This window comes from Stegostoma tigrinum, chromosome 8 (genome assembly GCF_030684315.1).
Source record: "Stegostoma tigrinum isolate sSteTig4 chromosome 8, sSteTig4.hap1, whole genome shotgun sequence".
Taxonomy (NCBI): domain Eukaryota; kingdom Metazoa; phylum Chordata; class Chondrichthyes; order Orectolobiformes; family Stegostomatidae; genus Stegostoma; species Stegostoma tigrinum.
The window spans coordinates 68873253-68894755 of record NC_081361.1 but is presented as its reverse complement, the minus strand read 5'-3'; positions in this window follow the sequence as shown (position 1 = coordinate 68894755).

Here is a 21503-nt window from a genome sequence, read left to right as displayed (position 1 = left end):
GGCCTGTTCCTTTCAGGAGGAGGCCGTACTGGGAAAATTGAGCATGGGGTGTTTGGGCCTAGTTTTGGTTTGGAGACTTTCCTTTCGGGAGGAGCCACCCATTCTGGGGAAACATCCTGCTGATGCCACAGGGGGAAAAGGGGGCACGGTTTCTGATTGGTCAAGTACTAGATTCTGTTAACTCATTCACTCCATTGATGCTACAGGTGAAGGAATCTCACTGAATTACAGTGTAAGTATGTCACAGCCTTTCAAAAGGGTCAGTACAGTTAGTTCACCTAGTTAGTACAAGAAGTTCAGATAGCAAATAATTTGGGGTGGTTATTTGTTAGGAAGTAGTAATTGTAATTTTTAGGTAGCTAATTAAGATTTAACTTGTAAATGAACAGTTAAGAAAGGATTAGTCATGTCACTTGGTGGAGTTTTGTGTTCTGCCTGTGAGCTATGGTCAATCATAGACACTAAGAACATCCCTGATAATTACAACTGCCAGAAGTGTAACCAGCCCGAGCTTCTCACCAAAGAAATGGATTGCTTTGAGCAGCAGTTGGAGATATGAAGGAACACATAAATGGTGAAAATCATCAGAGATAGAAGTTATAGAAACGTCACAGGAAGATGGGTGACAGCTAGACAGGGCAGGCAGTCAGTGCAAGAGGCCCGTGCAGCTTCCCTCCCACCACTCCAAACAAATATTCCATTTTGGATCCTGATGAGGGGGATGACCCATCAGGTAGCAGCAACCAGAGCAATGGCCCAGGGGTGGCCCTGTTGTACAGAGGGGAGGGACAAGCATAGTAGAGCAATAGTAATTGGAAATTTGATAGTCAGGGGCACAGATAGGTGCTTCTGTGGCTGCGAGTGAGAGTCTAGGATGTTATGTTGTCTCCCTGATACCAGGGTCATGGATGCCTTTGAGCGGGTACAGGGCACCTTGTTAGGGGAGGGTAAACAGACAGAAATCATTTTCATATTGGCACAAATGACATAGGTAGGAAGATTGACAGGGTCCTGCAATGGCAATTCAGGGGATTAGGTGGTAAACTGAAAAGCAGGACTTCTTAGGCAGTAATTCTCAGGATTACTCCCCATGCCATATATTCCTGAGGCTAGGACAGAGAGTACAATCGAACAAAAACTGAAAGAACTGCGGATGCTGTAAATCAGAAGCAAAAACAAATGTTGTTTGAAAACTTCAGGTCTGGCAGCATCTGTGAAGAAAAAGAATCAGAGTTAGCATTTCAGGTCCAGTGACCCTTCCTCAGTTTTGGACTCAAAACATTAACTCCGATTTTTCTTCACAGATGCTGCCAGATCTGCTGATCTTTTCTATCAACTTAAGTTTGTGTTTTAGTACAATTGTGGCTGAAGAGCTGGTGTAGGTTGGAGGACTGGATCATTAGGATGTCTTCCAGGGAAGTTGGGACCTATACAAGAGGAGGGGTTGCACCTAAACTGGAGGGACCCCAATGTCGTGACAGGGAGGTTTGATAGTGCCATGTTGGGTAATTAAACTAGTGAGGCGGTGGGATGACAAACAGAGCAGCAAATCAGTAATTATAGAGACTGGGATGAGCTTGAGTCTAAGGCAAATATAGCTAGGAGGAAGAGCAGTCAGGGAGAGATTGCTGAGCACAGCTTGGAGCTGGGACTGTATTTGCTTCAATGCAAGAAGTATAACAGGTAAGATGGATGAATTTAGAGCCTGGATTAATGCATTCAGTTATGATGTCACTTTCACAGAGACATGGCTAAAAGACGGACAGATTTGACAGCTTGACGTTCTGGGATATTGATGTTATAGATGAGACAGAGGCAGAAGTAAAAGAGGTGGGGGAGTTGCATGACTGGTTAGAGAGCATGTCACAGCTGTGTTGAGGGAGCACACCCTGGAGGGATCGTACAGCAAGGCAATATGGATAGAGTTCAGGAATAGGAAAAGTGCAATCACATTGCTGGAATTATACGACAGACCTCCCAGTTGCCAGAGGGAGACAGAGGAAGAGATATGTTGTCAGATTCTGGACAGATGTGAAAATAACAGGTTGTTCTTCGCTTTTATTTACTTTCTGATAAGGGGACAAGCAGGGATGGCAGTGCAGGTAGAGGAATGTTCCTCCTGCACGATGTATGAGGTGAGGGATGCCATAGTGTCCCATCCAAATACATCTGCAGGAAGTGCCCCCAACGCTTGCTCCTCCAAGACCGCGTTAGGGAATTGGAGCAGGAGCTGGATGAACTTCAGATCGTTCGGGAGGCAGAGTCAGTTATAGCCAAGAGTTACAGGGAAGTAGTTACTCCTAAGCATGAAGAAAGCTGGGTTACTGTTAGAAGGGGGAAAAAGCAGTTAGTGCAGGGATCCCCTGTGGTCGTTCTCCTGAAAAACAAGTATACCGTTTTGGATACTGGTGGGGTGGACAACTTACCAGGAGTATGCACTGGGGTGCAGGTCTCTGGCACAGAGTCTGTCCCTGTTGTACAGAAGTGATGGGGGGTTAGGAAGAGTGTGTTAGTCATTGGGGACTCAATAGTTAGAGGGACTGATAGAAGGTTTGTTGGGAACGAAAGAGACTCACGGTTGGTGTGTTGCCTCCCAGATGTCAGGATCTGTGATGTCTCAGATCGTGTCTTTGGGGTCCTGAAAGGAGACGGTGACCAGCCCCAAGTCGTGGCCCACATAGGCATCAACGACATAGGTAGAAAGAGGGATCGGGGTGTCAAGCAGGATTTCAGGGAGCTAGGGTGGAAGCTGAGAGCTAGAACAAACAGAGCGAGGCAAAGAACAGGGAGCGATTTCAGCTGAACACGTGGCTGCAGGGATGGTGCAGGAGGGAGGGCGTCAGGTACATGGACAATTGGGGTTCATTCTGGGGAAGGTGGGACCTCTACAAACAGGACGGTCTCCACTTGAACCAGAGGGGCACTAATATCCTGGGTGGGAAATTTGCTCGTACTATTCGTGTGGATTTAAACTAGCTCAGAAGGGGGATAGGAAACTGAGGTGTAGTTCTAGTACACAGGAGGATGAGCATAGGGAGGACATGGAAGGACCTCACTGTCACAGGAGTGTGCTGGCAGACAGCAAGCTGGATTAAAGTGTGTCTACTTCAATGCCAGGAGTATCCGGAATAAGGTAGGTGAGCTTGCAGCATGGATAGGTACCTGGGACTTCGATGTTGTGGCCATTTCGGAGACATGGATAGAGTGGAGTCAGGAATGGATGTTGCACGTTCCAGTGTTTAGATCTTTCATTAAGATCAGGGAAGGTGGTAAAAGAGGGGGAGGTGTAGCTTTGTTAGTCAAGGACAGTATAATGGTAGCTGAAAGAACTTTTCATGATGACTCATCTACTGAGGTAGTATGGGCTGAGGTCAGAAACAGGAGAGGAGAGGTCTCACTGCTGGGAGTTTTTTATAGGCCTCCACAAAGTTCCAGGGATGTGGAGGAGAGGATTGGCAAAACTATTCTGGGCAGGAGTGAAAGGAATATGGTGGTCATTATGGGAGACTTTAACTTCCCTAACATTGACTGGAAATGCTATAACTCTAGTACGTCGGATGGATCAATTTTTGTCCAATGTGTGCAGGATGGTTTCCTGACACAGTATGTTGAAGGGCCGACAAGACGGGAGGCCACACTGGATCTGGTACTTGGTAATGAACCAGGCCAGGTGTTTGATTTGGTGGTTGGTGAGCACTTTGGAGAGACTGACCATAATTCACTTATGTTTAGTGATGGAAAGGGATAGGAACATGCCACAGGGCAAGAGTTATAGATGGGGGAGGGGCAATTATAGTGCGATTAGGCAAGACTTAGGAGGCATAGAATGGGTTTGCAAAATGCAGGGGATGGGGACAATCAAAATGTGGAGCTAGTTTAAGGAACAGATATTGTGTGTCCTTGATGGGTATGTCCCTGTCAGGTAGAAAGGAAGCGATAAGGTAAGGGAACTGTGGTTTACTAAAGAAATTGTATCTCTTGTTAAACGGAAGAGGGAGGCTTATGTGACAATGAGATGAGATGGTTCAGATGAGGCGATGGACAGTTACGGATTAGCTAGGAAGGATTTAAAGAGAGAGTTAAGAAGAACAAGGAGGAAACATGAGCAGACATTAGCAGGTAGAATAAAGGAGAACCCTGAAGCTTTCTTTAGGTATGTGAGGAATAAGAGGCTGACTAGGGTAGGAATAGGGCCAGTCAAAGATAGAAGTGGCAAGTTGTGGCGATCAGAGAGATGCTAAATGATTATTTCTCATCTGTTTTCACTCAGGAAAAGGAGAATATTGTAGAGGAGACGACTGAGTTACAGGCTACTAGAATTGAAAGGATTGAGGTTAGTAAGGAGGGGGTGTTATCAATTCTAGAAGGTGTGAAGGCAGATAAATACCCTGGGCCAGATGGGATTTTTCCAAGGATTCTCTGGGAAGCTAGGGAGGAGGTGGCGGAGCCTTTGGCTTGGCATCCATCTTTTCAGGTTTAGTTTGGGCATTTTTCTACAGTAAAGGTATTCCCATAAATATTAGTTGTTAGTACTTGTGTTTTTGTGATGGGATCCTAATGGAGAGATTTCTTCTTTTATATTTTATGCTGAACAGATTCTCCTTTTTTTATTTTGTACTTCCACTTAAAAACAAATGTTTGATATAGTCAAATTTCCATTTTATAAAGAAACATATGCCACTTTGTTGATTTTAGATCTTAACAAGTAAACTGTTGTTCTTGCTGGTGTCATGGAATTTCTCAGTCAGATGTCAAATGCCTCATGCTGGTAATGTAGTTATCCACGACTCTTCCTCAAGCAAGAACGTTTTCCTGTTACAGAAATAGCTGGATTGTTATGTGCTACTGTAATGTTTCTGGCCAGTTTTATATTTGTCAAGTTATTACATTTAGTCTCATGATTATAGCTGTTCTTAATAGGCTGAGCTTTATGCACGGGTTGTAGGTCAATGGGAATGTCACTTAGTGCAAGTTGTGCAGATGCAGTCATAAGGTGGGGGAAATTTCTGATGGATTTGCATTGTGTAGAGGTGTGTCTGACATAATGTTGAGACTGGAGCTTTTTTTTTCCTACCAGAGAGCAATGTATGGCAGGCATTCACAATAAGTGACTGAGTTCGAGTACAGTGACCTATTATTGGTTTATTCTGTTGAGGTTGGTTGGCTCACCGAACTGGTTTGTTGTTCTGCAGATGTTTCATTACCATGCTTGGTAACATCATCAGTGCAGCCTCCGATGAGGCATCGGTCTGTTTTCCCGCCTGGGTTTTAAACTCTGGAGTCCGATGAGCTGGATGCCTCACTTCTGATTTTCCTTCATAGTGGGGTGTATGTGGGGTCGAATTCGATGTGTTTAATAATTTATGTCGGACAAACAGGAAGGAAACTAACAACAAGAGTACATGAACACCAACTGGCTACAAAAAGACACAACCAATACTCACTCATCTCAATCCACATGGACAAGGAGAACCACCAATTCAACTGAGACAACACCAAAATCCTGGGACAAGTTAAGCAGAGACAGGCATGGGAAATCCTAGAAGCCTGGCACTCCACGAAGAAAGCCATTGAACTTGACCCCATATACATTCCACTACGAAGGAAAACCGGAACTGAGGCAATCCAGCTCAATGGACTCCAAAGTTTAAAAACCAGGTGGGAAAACACACCAATGCCTCATCAGAGGCTGCACTGATGAAGTTACCAAACAGGGTAATGAAACGTCTGTGGAACAACAAACCAGCTCGGTGAGCCAACCAACCCCAACATCCACAACCCGAGCTACAAATCTACTCCAAAACCTTATTGGCTTATTCACTCTGCAGATTCTTTTTTTATATTGTTATTAATTTTACTTGTGGCATGTTTACCATTTTTATCAGTATTTGCAATGTTATAGAGTCATACAGCAGGGAAACAAACCCTTCAGTCCAACCAGCCCATGCCAACCATAATTCCAAACTAAACTACTCCCACCTGCCTGCATTTGGCCCATATCCGTCCAAATATTTCTTATTCATATACTTAACTAAATGTCTTAAACATTGTAACTGTGTCCACATCCACACTTCCTCTGGAAGTTCATTCCAAACACAAACCACTCTCTGTGTAAAAAAAAATCGCCCCCGTGTCTTTTTTAAATTTTTCTCTTCTCACCTTAAAAATATACCTCCTTGTCTTGAAATTTACCATCCTATGGAAAAGACACCTGCCGTTCACCTCACCTATATCCCTCATGATCTTAAAAACCTCTATAAGGTTACCCGTCAACCTCCTACAGTCCAGTGAAAAATGTCCCAGCCAATCCAGCCTCTCCCTTTAACACAAACCTTCCATTCCCAGCATCATCCTGGTAAATCCCTTCCGAAACCTCTCCAGCTTACTAATATCCTTCCTATAATGGGGGAACAGAATGGGACACAGTACTCTAGAAGAAGCCTCACCAACTTTCTGTACAATCTCATTGTAACATTCAAATATCTTCCACATTACTTTATAGCCAATGGATGATTTTTGTTTAGTAAGTGAATGTAGCAGCCAATTTGCACACAGCAAGTTCCCCCAAACAGCCAAGAGATAATCAATTCATTTGCCTTGATGATGTTTTTTGATGCCAGTATATCTTAGGGCAGTATAAATGGACATTTTATGTTCACCTGAGATGGTAGACAGAATCTAATTTTGCACTAGATGGCACTGTTATATAACATACTTTCTGTAGTGTTTATGTGGTTTCCAAAACATGAAATGTTTGTGTGGTTAGTTAGACTGGAGACAAATGAAGTGCATCATTTGACAAAATGTGATATAGACTTTGAGCGCAAATTCTGTTCTGAGTGCAGAGCTACACAACTTGGTCAAATTAAAGATTGTGCCGTGGGAGGCATTCTTATAATGGTTATTGTGAAATTGTGGTCAACTGCATTTTGTTTAGTCCACTTTGTTCCAGCCAAACCTAAGAAAATATATTTATGAGGAAACGTTCGACTTGGATTTCAATTATGCCTCACTCTAACTCGTATTTTAAAATGTTCCTTTCAGTGTGGTTTTCTGTTAAGGATTTGATGCATCTGATGTAAATGTAATTTCATCCCCATACCTAACTCCCTATTTCTGAGAGAACATTGCAAAGCAATTTTCACTATGCTATTACTTGGAATTAAAGTTTGTCAAAAGTTAGTCATTTAGGTGAAGCGTTCATCTTTATCTGGGTTCTGTTCGTTCATTTATTATTTTGGGGTGTAAAGAATGATTGTTGAATTTGGTATTAGGATTGAAGTTCTCTGTGTTGTTCCTAGCCTTGTGAACTTAACACTTTTTCTACCATTAGTGCTCTCATGTCAGTGAACAGTGTTCACATTAGTAAACCTGACTAGAACTGTCTCACTCTTTGTAGTTACGTGGAACAATCCCTCTTCCACACCTACATTGGCCCCAAACCCCACCTCTTCCTCCATTACATTGATGACTGTATCGACGCTGCCTCGTGCTCCCACGAGGAGCTCGAACAGTTCATCCACTTCACCAACACCTTCCACCCCAACTTCAAGTTCACCTGGACCATCTCCAACACATCCCTCACCTTCCTGGACCTCTCTGTCTCCGTTGCAGGCAACCACCTAGAAACTGATATCCATTTCAAGCCCACCAACTCCCACAGGTACCTAGAATACACCTCCTCCCACCCACCTTCCTGCAAAAATTCCATTCCCTATTCCCAATTCCTTCGCCTCCACTGCATCTGCACCGAGGATGAGGCATTCCACTCCCATACATCCCAGATGTCCTCGTTCTTCAAGGACCGCAACATCCCCCCCGCAGTGGTCGAGGATGCCCTCGACAGTGTCTCCCGCATTTCCCCACAACTCATCCCTCACACCCCACCCCCACAATAACTGCCAAAACAGAATCTCCATTGTCCTCACGTACCACCCATCCAACCTCCAGATCCGACGCATCATCCTCTGACACTTCCGCCATCTGCAATCCGACCCCACCACCAAAGACATTTTTCCATCCCCACCCTTGTCTGCTTTCCGGAGGGACCACTCTCTCCATGACTCCCTTATCCGCTCCACACTCCCCTCCAACACCACTACACCCGGCACTTTCCCCTGCAACCGCAGGACGTGCTGCACTTACCCCATACCTCCTCCCTCACCCGAATCCCAGGCCCCGAGAAAACTTTCCACATCAAGCAGATGTTCACATCTGCCAATGTGGTATACTGTATCCGCTGTACCCCTTGTGGCCTCCTCTACATTGGGGAAACAAAGTGGAGGCTTGGGGACCGCTTTGCAGAACACCTATGCTCGGTTTGCAGTAAACAACTGCACCTCCCAGTCGCGAACCATTTCAACTCCCCCTCCCATTCCTTTGACGACATGTCCAACCTGGGCCTCCTGCAGTGCCACAATGATGCCACCCTAAGGTTGCAGGAACAGCAACTCATATTCCGCTTGGGAACCCTGCAGCCCAATGATATCAATGTGGATTTCACAAGCTTCAAAATCTCCCCTCCCCTCCACTGCATCCCAAAGCCAGCCCAGGTCATCCCCACCTCCCTAACCTGTTCTTCCTCTCACCTATCCCCTCCTCCCACCTGAAGCTGCACCTCCATTCCCTACCTACTAACCTCATCCCTCCCCCTTGACCTGTCCGTCCTACCCAGACTGACCTATCCCCTCCCTACCTCCCCACCTACACTCACCTCCACTGGCTCCATCCCCGCCCCTTTAACTTGTCTGGCTCCTCTTCACCCTTGTTCTCCTCTATCCATCTTCAATCCGCCTCCATTTCTCTCCCTATTTGTTTCAAAACCCTCTCCCCCTCTGATGAAGGATCTAGGCCCGAAACGTCAGCTTTTGTGCTCCTAAGATGCTGCTTGGCCTGCTGAGTTCATCCAGTTCCACACTTCGTTATCTCGGATTTTCCAGCATCTGCAGTTCCCATTATCTCTAGAACTGTAGTCTTATTCGATCTTGTAGTTTGACTACAGGTCTCCCTGAATGCATTTAAATGCTTTGAATAAAACTTACCTGTGATCCACTTGTACTCTTTTACTGCAGTGATGTCCAGAATTCTTCAGTTATTTGCTTAGTTCTGATTCACTTGTGTATCTTTAAGGACGCATGTTTATTCTTGTCTGTTGATTCTCAATTTTTGATTCTTCAACATTGTGTTACGTTCATTGTATATCTGATAGTTGGGTGCTTATATTAAATTTAGCTTGAACAACTTACTTTACTGAAAAATAGCAAACTACTGCAAATTCTAGAAATCTGAAAGTGCTGGAGAAACTCAGAATGTCTGGCAGCATCTGTGGAGATAACATTTTGAATCCCGTAGGATTTTTCTTTGGTACCGAAAGGAGCTATCACTCTGTGATACTCTGGTCCACTGCCCCATCACTTCCTCTCTCCTCTATGGTACCTTTGCATTCAATTGCAGATGGTAACACTGGCTCATTCACCTCCAGCCTCTTCGCTGTCCAACGCCCTAAACATACCTTCCAGATGATGTGGTGTTTTGCTCACACTTCTTTCATTCTAGCTTACTGCATTCACTGCTCAGAATGTGGTCTCCTTTACCTTAGCAGACTGGGTGACTTCTGGAGAAACGCTTGTTTCCCTGCTTGTAGGAATGGCCCTCACTGTGTCTTGTTTGTGTCTTGCTGACTTTGCTTTTTTTGAGCGGATCTATTTTCTCCTTTTCAGACTTTCGATTACATCATTTCACTTCTCCATTTCTAATTTGCCACCATTAGCATTGCCTTTGTCTTTTGCTCTCAGTACCCTCACGAATTCTTCCACTCACTCCTACTTTCCCTCTGTCAACTGCATAAAAGACACCTTTTACCAGCTCTTTTCAGTTCTGAAGAAGATCCAAATTGGACCTGAAATATTAACATTGTTTCTGTCTCCACAGATACTGCCATACTGTTTAGTGTCTCCAGCGCTCTGTTTTTATTTTGTTACTTTATTATTTTTGTTTAAATAATTGAGTCATTCAAATGTTGAACAAGGAAAAAGCATAGACACATAAAGCACTTCAATTAATGAAAATCTTTTGAAGTGTAGGCAAGTTTAGGGAAAATGTAACATGGGAAAAATTGGCGGGTAATTCATACAGAGCAAGCTCTCACAAATAGTAATGAGCTCCTTGCTTTGACTTAGACTTAGTTCCTCAAGTCCTGTCCAGGACAATGGGTCACAAGACTTTGTTACCAACTCCAGGCCATTACAATCTCTTCTTCTCCAGCTTGGATGATGCCTCATTCTTGAAGGTGATTGTAGCTGCAGGCCTTGGCATCTTGTAGCAATATCACTAGTTGACAGACTTCGACTTGACAGAAGACTTCACCTTGCTGCCCAAAGAGTGTGTGCATGATCCAAAACACGACTACCAGATTGGAGAGGAACATTTGTCAAAGTTGATCAATGTATCAGCTGTGAGAAGATCAAAACAATGATGACTAGATGGCCTCCATCCCCTGTTCATCACTTGAAAAGACATTACGAATGAAGGAGTGTTACAGAGGACTGGTCAGAGGCACCCCTAGAATATTCTGACAGATGATCTAGACTGGCAGGAAATGTATTTTGCCCGCTAGGCATGCATCCTGCCAGAATGGCAGGAATGGGCATCACCAGTTGGAAAAAGAAGACAGGAGGAGTGAAAGAAGACCTAGCAAAGTACATGCAAAGGGGCTGCTTGTCTAGGGGTCATTTATGGTAAATGTTAGGTCTACAAAATCATGAGGGATATGGAAGGTCTACAAAATCATGAGGGGTATAGACAGGGTGGATAGCAAAAAGCTTTTTCCCAGAGTGGGGGACTCAATTACTAGGCGTCATGAGTTCAAAGTGAGAGGAGGAAAGTTTAAGGGAGATATGTGTGGAAGGTTCTTTACACAGAGGGTGGTGGGTGCCTGGGACGTATTGCCAACAGTGGTGGTAGACGCAGACACGTTAGCGTCTTTTAAGATATATTTGGACAGGTACATGGATGGGCAGGGAGCAAATGGACACAGACTGTTAGAAAATAGATGACAGGTTAGACAGAGGATCTTGATTGGCGCAGGCTTGGAGGGCCGAAGGGCCTGTTCCTGTGCTGTAATTTTCTTTGTTCTTTGTTACTCAAGTGAACAATATTAGCCATTCTATCAGGAGAAGTACTCTGCTTTCTTCAGTAAATACTCTTGGATTTTTTATAACCTCCATCTGAAAGGGCAGCACAGTTTCATTACAGCACTCAAGTGTCAGCCTAGATTATATAGTAGTCTTTCGAGTGGGGCTTGAACCCATATTTTTTGTTACAGCTGAGCCAGGACTGACAAAATTATTTCTGTGAAACATTTTAAGTTGCATCCAGTGGAATAGATCCAATCTATATACACTGTAACATTATGTATAATAACAGTGCTGCTGACATGCTTACTTGAATTAGAGTTTGTGTGACTTTTGGTTGTTGTGAAAAATGCGATGAACAGAACAAGATGGTTTCAAAGTACTCAAGTTCAATGTTATAAAAGGTATTTTGTGGGTATGAGTGACCAAATGTTTCTCATTCCCTGAAAAACAATTTTACTATGACCACTGTTTTTGTCTATAGGGAATATTACATACAAAGGAAATGGTCTTTGCTCCTAAATCACATCTCTTCAGTTGTAACCTGCTGATACTGTAACTTCTAAATCTCAGTTCCTGTACATTCTAATTCTCTCCATGTTTTCATGTGGTAGTTAAAAAGTAATGTTCTTAGTTCTCTTATGCTGTTTATTTTCTGTCTCAAGGTGTCATTAGATTTATGTCCTGAAGACGTGCAGACCTTGAGAATATGTTAGAAAAATTTTTTTCCTACTTTAGTGGAGATGTTAACTCTAATTTCATTCTAAATAGGTTCGTGCCTTTTCTAAGATCGTGGCCAAAGGGATTTCTTATAAAATTGCTATCTGTTCTTTAGTGAATTACATTGCAGTATAAAAATCAGTTATCCAGAGTGTAACTTTTGTCTTTGTTCAGTGGCCTTTGGCACCCAAGCACGCTATAATATTCTTGTTTTGAAAGCATCACAGTGAGTGTGATGCTATTTAACAGCTTCAATGTATAAGTCCTTTTAAGTTTGCCTTTTGACATTCACCACTGTCAGTGCTTATGTTTCTTTTCTTTAAAAGCAGCTGAAGTGCCAATTTCATCACCCTATTTCATTTAAATTTATTTTAAAATGCAGGCAGCTTTTAAAAAGAAATGAAGCTATTTAACAACCATTTTGCGAAGTGGCAATGATTGTAACACTTATATAATATGTGACAAATCTTTGTTTACTTCTAAATTGTCAGTACTATTTCTTATGTCAAAACCTCCTATCAAACAGTGACAATCCACAGGTGCCCTAAATTAAAAGGCTGGCAATTCAGCAGCCCATTCACATGTCAAGGAAGGAAGCATCATTCCAAATCATCACTCATTTTTCCAACTTCTCAAGATAGCTGCCAACACTTGGCAGGGATTCCATTTACTGCAAACTGATACCTGCAAATAGTATCATTACAGCCAGCAAAACCCACATCCCCAGAATGAATAAAAAGCAATGTCAGTACATACATATCACAAACTCATGGTTGAAGCTTGTGTTTCTGCACATCACTGGTTATGTACCAATAACTCAATAGCATAAATTGAAATTACAACCTCTTTTCAATTTGAGGTCAGTTGGAGCAGATGATGCTCTGAATTTATATCCTGAATTTTCATTATTGATAATTGCATACAAAATTCTTAACTAGTTGTTGGAGGAGTCAGAATCATAACTAACACTATGAAAATGGTTGTGGCTAATGGAAAGCCATTAATACAGTACCAGCACATTGCTGCAGGAGTTTTCCAGGCTAGCTATTTCTAATCAACCTGTCCATCAATGTTATGACACACATCCAGGTCAGGTGGGACTTCAACCTGGTGCAAAGGTAGGGACATTTACATAGTGAGATGAAGAACTCTAGTTCCTCAGGCTAGTGTCCTAACCTTCTGCAACTTCATTGGTGACCTTCCCTCCATTGTGTGGGCAGAAATGGGGATGTTTGCTGCTGATTACTCAATGTTCAGCACCATTCTACAGCCCTCAGATACTGAGGCAGTCCATTTACAGATACAGCAATATCTGGATGAAGTTCAAGCTTGGGCTGACAGGTGACAAGTGAAGTGCACATTGCTGAAGTCTTAGGCAATGACCATCTCCCCATAACTGTCAAAGGAATAGCCATTGCTAAAGACAACAGTGTGAATATTCTGACTGGCTAAAATTGACCAGAAAATGAACAAGACCAACCATAAATACTTGGCTGCAAGGACAGGTCAGAGATTAGGAATTCTTTGGTGATTAAATTACCTGCTGACTCTCAAAGATATTCCACAATTTATCAGGCACAAATTAAGGGACTGATAGAATACTTCCCACTGGTCTACTCTAGACTAGAATCATGGAAATGTACAGCATGGAAACAGACGCTACAGTCCAATTCATCAACGTTGACCTGATATCCTAAATTACCGTAGTCCCATTTGCCAGCATTTGGCCCATATTCTTCTAAGCACTTCCTATTCACCTACCCATCCAGGTCTCTTTTAAATGTCGTAATTGTACCAGACACCACCTCCTCCGACTAGCTGTAACAACACAGAAAAATGTCAGCACCATCCAGGACAAAGCACCCTACTTGCTCGCTACATCAACCACTACCTTCAACATTTACTCCTTCCACCACTAATGCACAGTAGTAGCAATGTGTACCATCTTAAAGGTGCACTGTAGTAACTCAATAAGGTTCCTTTGACGGCACTTTCCAACTAGCAGGACAAGGGCATCTGAACCAAGGGAACTCCACCACCTTCCAGTCCTCCTTCAAGGCACAGACCACCTTGACTTGAAATATATCACCATTCTGTCACTGTCAGGAGATCATAATCCTGGGACTCCCTTCCTAATAGCACGTGGCTGCTCACCACCACGTCCTCAATGGCAGTTGGGGATGGGCAATAAATTTTGGCCCAATCAGTGATGGCCATACCCCATGTTATTATAAATTTAAAAGGACATGGCAGCTATTAATTTTGATCCTTAGTCTACCATGCTTAAGCCAATTATGTTTATATTAGGGGGATTCTGGAAATTGTTTGTGCTTTTGGCTTTTTCTTCTGCATTGTCCAGTGATAATTGGAGCTCCTGGGTTAAAAAAGGGTGTCCAGTCTTTTGGAGCATGGCCTGATTCATAATTCATGACCAGTCATAAATGATGAATCTCCTTTCAGAGATTAAGAATCTGGATCTGCATCCAATGTCCAATCCATTTTACATGCTTTATAGAGTTTGGCAAACACCAACTCAATCTGCTTCATTTCTATCTGTAACAAACAGAGAATGCTTGAGAAATTATTTATATTTGCATCTGTCTCTTTCTTGCTGTTTGTTCGTTCACTGTTCATTTTAACTGTCTCTCTTTGCATCTTCAGTTTTATTTCTTTCTGGTCTCTGTTTTTTTTTCATTCCCTGTACTGAATATCTAAGAGGAAAAAAAATAGATTTCTCGAGGCTAAAAGTATCAAGCAATGTGGAGAAAGCATGGGAGCATGGCATTGTGATAAAGGATCAAGCTTAGTCATTTTGAATGGTGGAGAGTGCTCGATTTGCATGAACTGGTTGGGTCAAATGGCTTGCCTTGTGACATGTATCCTGTGTTCTAGAACATGTAATACAATATTTTTGTCCATTTCCCACTTTGTACTTCTAATATGGAAAGTAAAGCGAAGAGACTACATTGACTTGATAATGTTTCTGCTTTTCTCTAACAATTGTTTCATAATTCTGGTGTCTGAAGAGTGCCCCTATGCCTTTCCTCCAACCTTTTAATTCTCCTTTAAACGAAAGTTTGTTGTTACAATTATTGTGAATATAGTATATATGGGGCGGCTCAATGGTTAGCACTGCCGTCTTACAGCACCAGAGACCTGGGTTTGATCCCAGCTTGGGCGACTGACTGTGTGGTGTTTGCACATTCTCCCCATGTCTCCGGTTTACTCCAACAGTCTAAAGATGTGCAGGTTAGGTAGATTGGCTATGCCAAATTGCCCAGTAGTGCCCAAGGATGTTCAAGCAGTTTGGGCTAGCCATGGAAAATGCAGGGTTATGGAGATAGGGTGGGGGAGCTGGTTCTGGGTGGGATGCTGTTCAGAGAGTCGGTGCAGCCTCAATGGGCAAAGTAGGCATCCTATGTAAAGGAATTGAAATATTTGCTGCTCATCTGGTTGTAATACAAAATAAGAAGGTGAATAGGAATATATGATGGTAGTGTTGCAAAGTTGGGTAGAGTATTTGTGGATTGGAAGGTAGGATATTAGAATTTGATGTTTGTAAAATGATAGTGGGGAAGAGTGCATGGTCCCTTTTTTTTCTAGGCTTGGAGATTTTAAAAGAATGTGCAGGTACACAGAGAGCTCCTGAACTTGAAACATTGTATTAAAAGTCTGTGTGGTTAGCAACCCAGGCAGTTGTTTGTTTTATTTTATTAAGGCAACTAGTTTGAAAATCAACCAATTAATTTAAACTTAGAGACTAAAAAACAATTCAATTTAAATCTGATGGTTTTGACAACCTGGGAGCACCCTGTTGAAAGAAATTAATAGGTCATCAAGTGTATAAAAGAAGACGGCATTTGAAAATTGGTGTGAGAGCAACTACCATCTAATTGAGTTAACAACCCATCAGCACTACCGAAAGAAAACTCACTGGCTGTCACAGAATTCTGCAAGCTCTTAGCATAACCATTTAACAAAAGGTATAGAGGCTCATTTAGCTAATATTCCCGACACAAGACGTTGACAGAGAGAGGGCGTTCCTTATAAAAGAATTCAATGGAGAAAGGTATTCCTGACTGAGAATCAGCAGAGAGGGTGTGGAACATTCTAGAAGACGTACCCTGGCTGTAATTTCAAGAGACTAAGTTTTAATGTTATTTTTATTAATTTGGTTTATATAAGTGGTACTTGTATCTATGGTAACAGCATACCAATAGAATTTTCTCTTATTTGGGAATAGTTAGTAGTTAAGGAGCAATTATTTGTTTTGTTATTAGTTCTGTTAATTTGTTCACTGTTAGAGTTAGATAATAAAATTGTTACTTGTTGATTATAGAGTGGCTGTTAGGAGTTGATTTCATTTAACCTCCCTCTTATAACAGATTGGGAGGTGAGAGGCAGATTTTACCAATTTTCTCACTTCCTTTTACAGATAATAGGGCGAGGTGAGCTTCTCTGGGTGTTTTAGTTTTAATCATCAGTGGGGAGTGGGGGGGAGTTGACCTCTGCTTTGTAACAGAAGATGCAGTGTTCTATATTTTTATGGAGGCATTTTTTCTAAAAGCTTCTTATTACTGGCCTCCGTTATCAGATTTATTTCAGCATGAATAATTTTCCAGCTTATACCAATCATTTATAGATTTATTTTTAGTTCTCTCTGCTTTCAAAAATGGGAGTACAGATATTTTCAGAAATAACTTCGTAGTTCTTTTCCAAAATTTAATCACAAGCTCCTTACACATGGAGAAGGTCCCTTTTGACCCCCGTTAGATCTTAACTCTTGCATGTGAGTTCCAACCAACAATGCTAGGCTGCATTAGCTCCTACAGAAGACATAATTGCAGGACCATTTGATCAAGGAGCCCAGGACGAAAAACCAACCTGTTCAGAACCCATCTCAGACTTGGGGCTTCTTTATAACATTTTTATTATAGATTTAGACAATATGCTACAAAACAATGTGCTCACCAAAATTCTAGTCTCTAATTTTACTGCTATTATGGAAAGTTTGTTCCATAGACTATACTGCCTTATGTGAATTGGTCTACTCCACATGTGTTTCCGCTTGTGTTTCTAACATTTACACAGCTAGACTTCAGGCGTCTTCCTTGTTCTCCATCTGTTTAGTTTTTCATTAACTCTGTGTACATTGTGCTATTTATACCCACAGAGGAGCAACTCTATAACATCATTGCAACCTTGCTCCAGGGTCTGAAAACACATACACAATGCCTAGATCCAACTAAATTCTCCCAACTCTCATCTTAATTTTAGCGTCGCTTATCACCATTTTCAAAATGTTAGGTGAGAAAGGGCATTATTAAGAGTACTCTTTGTGTCTCTCCAACATGCTAGTCATCGTAAGGATGACCAGTTGTAAGAGTGGCCTGGTTTCTTCAGCTTGAAAGTATTATACCAGCCTCACTAACATCTTAAATGAATGTTACCTACTCGGTTAATAGTCCAGATGCATTCATTTATTAATTAATAGCTAGTCAAGGTGCGCTATGTATGAGAGAGTGGCTGGGAGTATAAGAATAACAGTCATGTACAGTTGACCGGAAGGAGAAACAGCTGTCTCAAGCTAAGAAGCGAGGATCCCTTATCTTAGTTGCACAGTTTTCAAGTATCATTGTCATGTCCTGACAGTGGAGGCAGTGGTTAAAATCGTGCATCGGTTGAAAGTCCACCACTTGCTACAGTGATACTGTAAAGGAAGTAGAACAGGCCATGTGGACAATTCTGGAGTGTGAAAGAGTCCAGGTGAGATCTATGACAACTGTGCATCAGGTAATATATCCCACGACTCAGAGGACTTTCAGGATTACAGCTCAAAGTATTACAGGATTAATTGTGGCTGGTTTGTTCTTCTACTGTATGTAAATGTACCAATTGCACACAAGGATTGGTGAAATAATAATGTGAGCTGTTTTGATTTGAATGTAAGATTATCTAATGTTCAAAAACAAATTCAGACATCTCTCGAGAAACTTGGAAGTGCTGGCACCATCAGTGAGAAAGAGAGACAGAACTAATATTCTGAGCCCAGTATAACTCTTCTTCAGAATTCTGGAACTTTTGTTCTGAATGAGAGTCATACCTGAAATCAAAACATTTGCTCTCCAGCATTTTCCGTGTTTATTTCAGGTTTCCAGCATCTGTGATATTTTGATTCTATCACTTGGCCCAATGTTCATTTGGTGCTGAGTACACATTTTATTCTTATCATGGTTGACAGTAGCTTAAACTACTCATCAAAAGTGCATAGCATCATCCCACAACAGAGACCATTGAGTCTTTCTGCAGCTCACCATTAACTTAGAAGAGATTGCACACAGTTTTAATGGAGTGTAAGGCGTGTTAACTTGTCGTCCCTCAGAATATTGATACATGTCGTGCCCATTTAGTTCTTCAGATGCTAGCGTGAGTCAGCTGCAACAACAGATCTGGTAACCGTTGCAAGTACAAAGGAATCCAACCAGATCCGGACCCCTCAGGCACATTAGCATTATTCAGGCACCTCAATCCATGAACCTACCTACAGCAGAAGTGTTCCTGCCATTTTTCTCCCAACCACCTGTCACTCAGGGACAACGTGTAGTTTAAGGGATTAGGTGAACCACCACGGGCGTAAGTGATAAAACTAGAGCTGCATTTTTTATAGTGCCTTTTGTGACCATAGGACATTCCAAACTCTTTACAAGTGATCAAAGTTCTTTTGAAGTTCTAATGTAGGAAGCATTGTGGTGGAAAGAAGCACTAGTAATTAACAGTAATAAGATGCGCTCTTTCAGCCAAAGGTGTGTGAGTCTGTTTAGTTTCAGCTGTAGTATGTAGACATCTGCTGCTTATGGCTGTGCAGTGAAGAAACTGACTAACCCTAAAGGCACAAACTTTGGAAACTTTAGAGAATACTATTCATAACTGGCCAATACAGTGGGCTTATCCAGGGGATGTAGTCTTAGCTGTTTTACACGAGTTAGCTTTATTGAAAACAGTTGCAAATCATTTCCTGGCATCTCTCTTTAGCTGCAGGCAACGTATTTTTGTGAAACACCTCATCTCCCTTTTGGGTAACCACATCATTATCAAGGAATAGTGGACCTGTTCTTTTTTCCTCCTCATCATTCTTTTCCACATCTGAGTCCTTCTGATTTACATTGTTGTGCAGTTTGCAGCTGGCCACAATTATTCTTGATACTCTTACTGAGTTTTAAGACTGGTCATCACTAAATCAATCAAAGCATCTAATACAAGGATGATAATTTTAACCTAATGGCAGAAATCTTATTGGATTAGCCATCCGTGCATGCTATACCTCATGATTAATTTCAAAAGAGATTAAAATCAGGTGAAGCATACATAGATTGGATTTAATCCAATAACTTTGAGCTGGATAGGTTCGATTAAAATTATTCCAAAGGCTTCAAAATTCAGTTGTTTATTTGATAGTAATTTGAATTAATCCAAGGTTTTAATTGTACTTGTTGACTGTCAATCAACTAGGACTGATGTGCAGTCAACCATATTGGGAGCATATAGCTCAATAATGAGATGATTCTTGGATGGGTCCTTCTATGCGATTTGAGTGTGATCAATGGCATCCTGTCCCAAAGGCATTGTGCCACCTATTGAACTTTACTTTTCCTTTCTTTCTAATGCCCATTGTGAGTATGATGAATTGAGATGACTTGCTTTAGAGCATTAATAACTTTCCAGACATTGTGCTATGCAGCTGAATGATTAAAAAAAATCAATGTTATGGCAGCTTTTCTAACTTTTACTGACGTAGGTTGCATTTCTGGCTAACATTTGTTGAACAACCTTCATCGAAATGACATTAGCTGCACTGTTGACTTGAGAAGTCAATATAAGAAACCATTGGTAAAGAAACCATGTTGATTGAGCATGCATGAGCAAGCAGTAGACAACTTCTGTGATGCCTCTCATCACCATCACTCTTCCTCTTCCATTTACACATTGTTGTCTTCTTCTGTAAAATATTGGTATTTGGGAAGTTACCAACAGAGTATCCAGAAGTGTCTCTCTGTCTGTCTCTGCACCCCCCCACCCCTCACTTCGCCACAATGGCTCAGTGGTTTCATGCTACCTTGTACAAGCTAAATGTTGAATCTCATCATATTATTGACAATGCTTCCCAATTTGTACCTTTCTTTTGATTACTAATTTGTTTCACTTCATTATTCTAGACAGACTTGGAGGGCAAGGGCCATAAATGATTAAAATGTCATGTATGTAAGATTGAAAAGAATCAAAAAGGCAAATGGATGTAAAGCTTTACATTCAGACTAAATGTACTAAAATACAAACAGGTACGACTCAGGTTTAATCTATGCAGAAGCCTTGCTGGCAGTTCTGAGTACCACACCTTAGGAAAGATACATGGCCTTGGAAGGAGTGCATCATACAAATACCTTAATGACACTTAGATCAAATTAGCAGGAGCGATTACACAAATTAGAATTTAGACGTTAAACAATATATTTGATAGAACCTTTTAAGATATTTAAGGGTAGATAGTGAGAAAGCGCTTATGCTGGCCGGGAGCCTAAGACCAGGTGGCATAACCAATGAGTTAGAGCCAGATTTTTCAGCAGTGCAATTAGCGTACACTTTTATACATAAAGAGTGATAAAAGTTTGGAATTCTGTTCCTCAAATGGTAATTGATAGTTGATCAGTTGTAAATTTGAAATCTGAGATTGATAGATTTATGTTAGCTTAAAGGTATTATTGATTTGTTGATGTAACATGCACCAAAGTACAGTGAAAAGATTTGTTCAGTGAGCATTACAGGCAGATCGCAGCAAACAGGGACATGCAGATCATAGGATGCTTAGACAGAGCAAGGTAAACAAGGTTACTAACTGCACAGGAGGTGCACAAAAGCAAGGTCAATATTAGATTTGAAATTAGAGAGGTCCATTCACCAGTCTGAGAGCAGCAGGGAAAAAAACTGTTCTTGAACCTGTTGGTGTGTGTGGTCAAGCTTTACTGCCTTCTGCCTGATAGAAGAGATTAGGAGAGAATATTACTAGGGTGGCTGGGGTCTTTGAAGATGTTGGCAGCCCTTCTGTAGCAAGAAGAAGTGTAAATGGAGTCCATGGGTGGGAGATATTCTTCTGTGATGGTCTGGGCTGTGCTCGCAACTTCCTGTAGTTTCTTACTGGGTGGAGCGGTTGCATTACAAACTTGTTTGCACCCAGATAGATTGCTTTCTATGGCGCATCTGTAAAAGTTGGTGAGATACATACCAAATTTCCTAAGCCTCCTGGGAAGAAGCATTCTTGTGCTTTCTTGACCATCACATATATGTAGGACATCCAGGACAAGAAAATAGAGCAAAGACAGGGGTGTAGGATGACACAAGGTATTGTTGATGCTGCTTTCAAATGGCACATGCTCAAAAATGACCAGCTTACTGCTCCCAGTTTGGATTCCACCACAGCCATTCAACTTGTGACCTCATTACAAAATCTTAGTCCACATATAGACAATGAGCTGGCCTGAAGAAGTGGGTGAGAGTGACAACAATGCATTCGACCTGATGTATTCAAGGAGCCCTAGCACAATGGAAGTAAGTGGAAATCAGAGGAGAACCCTCCACTAGTTGGTGAAATGCTGAGCA